The sequence below is a fragment of the Acomys russatus genome, chromosome 25 (genome assembly GCF_903995435.1).
Source record: "Acomys russatus chromosome 25, mAcoRus1.1, whole genome shotgun sequence".
Taxonomy (NCBI): domain Eukaryota; kingdom Metazoa; phylum Chordata; class Mammalia; order Rodentia; family Muridae; genus Acomys; species Acomys russatus.
The window spans coordinates 22,374,061-22,378,748 of record NC_067161.1 but is presented as its reverse complement, the minus strand read 5'-3'; positions in this window follow the sequence as shown (position 1 = coordinate 22,378,748).

Genomic DNA, 4,688 nt, shown 5'->3' with positions numbered 1-4,688 from the left:
GCTTATGATTAGCATCCATAAAATAAAAATAGTCTCAATGTTGTGTTGAATCCCAAGTGAATTAACGCATCTGAAGCAAAATGTGACTACGAGACAGCTGGAACTTAATAATGTTAGGATAACTGTTTTACAGAGAAAAATAATTCAGCTGCCAGTGGCATGGCTGCGGAAGTAAAATAAACAACTGTCTTTCACAGTGTTATCACTGGAGTTTGGATCCCTGAAATCTGTAGATTCTTTTGAATTGACCTTGGTACCTACCTCTCTATAAGATGTTTTGGAAGTCCACTTAGATCCAATACAAATCAAACACCAGGTCAATGGAGATGACAAAAATTTATTGTAATCCAACTGCTTCTAGTTTATTAGGGGCGGAATGTTAGAAAACATTTAAGTTTGAAAACCACACACATCTGTGTCAAATTACAGTTACATTTTTCCACCAGTCAGGATTTATGAACATTTGTTTGTCATTCACTTATCCCATCTCAATGGTTGGTTTATTCAATTGTGGCTGGGCAACTTGCCTACCATTCATGTCTCCCCTTGCCAACCAGGATATCAGTTATCCATTCTCTCTCTCTCTCTGTCTCTCTCTCTGTCTCTCTCTCTGTCTCTGTCTCTCTCTGTCTCTCTCTCTCTGTCTCTCTCTCTCTGTCTCTCTTTCTGCCAAGCAGTATGTCAGTTACCCAGAGAAGTATTGGGAACTTAAACCCTATTTGACCCCTATTAAAAATGGAAATTTTATTTAAAATGGCTTCAGTTCTGTTCCATTTTACAAAGATACCCAAAACAGGCTGAAAATCATTACAGAAAGAATTACAGATGACATGTGTCTATTGTACAGTGGGGGTGGGGGTGGAGGTGGGGGCGAGGATGTTTAAAGAAAGTACCACACTGCAGTGTGATACGGAGTCCTGTCCTTGGTTCTGAATTCAATAAGCATTTATTTCATACTGTATTGCTTCTAAGACATTGCTTTTTTAACCAAAGACAGTAGTATTTAAAGGAGTATTATGAGAATTAAGAACATGTGCAGGAGGTGGTGGTGCATGCCTTTAATTCTAGAACTTGGGAAGCAGAGTCAGGCAGAACTCTGAGTTTGAAATAAGCCTGCTCTACAGAGTGAGTTCCAGGAAGGCCAGGGCTACAGCAAAAAGTTGTCTTGAAACCAAACCAAAACAAAACAGAAAATGCTTATGTAATTGCGTTGTAAACTCTCCCTTGCCCTATATGCATGAAGTTTGAAATGATAACAAGAACGCTCTTCTCCATCCTAGTATTCCAGTATGTATGACAGGAGTGGGCAACTTAAACACCATTTATTAAGAGTTCTGGAGGTTGGGAGTAAAAGGCAAGTTGAAAAAAGAAAGAATTTTAGATGGCAACAAGCTTAAGGGTTTCCCCATACTATGAAGAAGGATCATTGGAGAAAATGACATTCAGCCTTGATGCTATTTTCCTCAGAGCATTAATCTCAGCATGGGGGGCCCCATACCTTATGGCTCTCCAAAGGCCTTAGCCCTAAATAATGTCACACTGATGAATATATGCTATTCAGCCTTATGTGGTGGAAAAACAAACAATTGTTGCACAGCAAAAGTTGACATGATTCTTAAATCACCTAAAGGTGCTCATTTAGGGCAAATATCTGCTTGATTTAGAAACATTAAGGTAGTATTTCAGTTATCTTTCCCTGCAGATCACTTTAAATTAATAAAAAAAAACACAATTAAGCACTTTCAGAAGAGAAACTTATTTTTTTCCCAATGGGAGTCTCCCTGGGAAAACAAGCCATTTCTAAGTGTAGGTCTTATACAAAAGTGCTAACATCCAATACAAAACATCAGTGGCATTTTGGGGTTCTTTGTTTCATAATGATATTTCCAAAAATTCTTTTATTTATTTATTCTTTTACTTTACAGGTGTTTTTCATTTATATTTTGGATTCTGATTTTATGTTTTGATGGGATTCCAGTGTGTGTGTGTGTGAACATTAGTGTTTATACTCTGTGTGTGTGTGTGTGTGTGTGTGTGTGTGTGTGTTTTGGGGGTGTTTTTCTTGTTTGTTTCATCATATTCTAATGTATTTATCTCCTTTTACTTTTTCATATTGTTATTTCTTAGATGCCTGTGGGCAATTCCATCCTTAGTTAGGTGAGTATATCCTATGTTAGTAGCTAGCCACTACTACTGAAAGGCTGACAGAAAGGAGTCTTTTTCTATGGTCCTAGCTTCCAGGTTCCTGCCTTGAGTTCCTACACTGGCTTTCCCAATAATAGGCTGTGACTGGAAGGGAGGGAGGAATGGGATAACAATTTAGATGTAATATGAATAAATTAATAAAATATACACAAAAAAGAACAAAAAGCAAAAAAAAAAAAAAAAAAAAAAAAAAAAAAAAAAACCAAAAAGGAGAAGAAAAACTCTTTCATACTCAAGTTGCTCTTGGTCAGAGTGTTTTAGTGTGTGTGTGTGTGTGTACATGAATGTGTCTGCATACATTGTAAACTCCAGAGAGTCAGCATTTGTTTTCAAAGTCACTTGGCTGACTGGAAGCTGTGACTCACTGTGACTACTCAACAAAACAAGAGTCTATTATATCAGTGAGTCATTAGCTTGTTAGAAGATCAAAATTAACAGTCTAAGTAGAGATTCTTCTGAAGGGCTTTTGTTTTTGTGCTGCTTCTAAAGTAAGTCAAAAGCACCTGAAACCATTTACATATGTATTTAAACATACACACAATTATCCATGAAGGGACATATGCAGACACAGATTTGCATATGAATAGTTATAGGAGCCATATGCTTTATGAAACTCATAGTCCATGGTAATAAGACACCCAGTGCAACATTTACATGTTAAGAAAACTATGCAATCAGTTATGAGAGTTACTCTGTCAAGTAATGATAGAGACATTGACTTTTATTTCTGACCTTACATTATTTAATTGAATTTTCTGGACCCACTTCCTGTTTACAAAGTGAGTTGCAATGTATGAGCAGTTGCTGGGAAGATTTGCCTTACCACAATGAATTCTGTCTCCATGGCTTAAGTCCCTGGAAGATTTTTGGATCTCCAAGTACTCCCCTGTGTGATTTCAGCATACTTTTGGTATGTGAAGTTGAGCCCTAGGCTAACAGCCTGGCTATGAGTTCCTAAGTATTAACTGCCAGCTTTCAGGGAAAATGAAGGACTGGTTGGTGCTCAGCAGTGGATCTGATATTGAATGATCCAGTGTAAACCCAGAGAAGCACAACTCCACCAGTGGGTGCCACTTTAGAGAATATATTTCCCCCAAAAGGTTATTATAGCTAATTAAATATATATATATATATATATATATATATATATATATATATATATATATGAGAAAATATTCAGAAAACATGATATTATTGACTTAAGTTGCACAATTTGAGCAGATCTTACATCTTAAGTCTTTACCACCTTCCAAGCTGGAAATCAGTCATTTAAAATAACTGTGCTTTTTTTTTTTTTTTTATTAATTTATTCTTGTTACATCTCAATGTTTATCCCATCCCTTGTATCCTCCCATTCCTCCCTCCCCCCATTTTCCCATATTCCCCTCCCCTATGACTGTTCCTGAGGGGGATTACCTCCCCCTATATATTCTCATAGGGTATCAAGTCTCTTCTTGGCTACCTGCTGTCCTTCCTCTGAGTGCCACCAGGTCTCCCCCTCCAGGGGACATGGTCAAATGTGAGGCACCATAGTACGTGAGAAAGTCATATCACACTCTCCACTCAACTGTGGAGAATATTCTGACCATTGGCTAGATCTGGGTAGGGGTTTAAAGTTTACCTCCTGTATTGTCCTTGGCTGGTGCCTTAGTTTAAGCGGGACCCCTGGGCCCAAATCTGCCTATCATATTGTTCTATTTGTAGATTTCTAGGACCCTTTGTATCCTTTTATTTTGCTATTCTCCCATGCGTCTCTCATTTAGAGTCCCAATAGGATGCCTTCCCCTCTGTCCCAGTTTCCTGGTAAGTGAAGGCTTTCGTGGGACATGTCCCTTGGGCTAGTATGCAGATATAAGTGAGTATATGCCATTTGATTCTTTCTGCTTCTGGGTTAACTCACTCATTATGATCATTTCTAGCTCAATCCATTTATCCACAAATTTCGGGAATTCCTTGTTTTTAATAGCTGAGTAGTTTTCCATAGTGTATATGTACCACAGTTTCTTTATCCACTCTTCTACTGAGGGACACTTAGGCTGTTTCCATGTTCTGGCTATTATGAATAAGGCTGCTATGAACACGGTTGAGCAAAGTTTCTTGTTGTGTGCTGGAGCATCTTCTGGGTATATTACAAGGAGTGGAATAGCTGGGTCTTGAGGAAGCCCCATTCCTATTTTTCTGAGATAGCACCAGATAGATTTCCAAAGTGGCTGTACTAGTTTGCATTCCCACCAGCAATGAAGGAGTGTTCCTCTCTCCCCACATCCTCGCCAGCATGTGGTGTCGCTTGAGTTTTTGATCTTAGCCATTCTGATGGGTGTAAGATAACTGTGCTTTTCAAGCTAGCTTTTAACGTAGAACATCATTTGCGAAGGGAGCATCAATCCTTTTCAAATCTTCATGCTTCTTCCCAACTTGGTTTCTTTCTCCCACAAAGAAGTGCTGAGAAGCAGAAAGACTCAAATGGTATATACTCACTTATA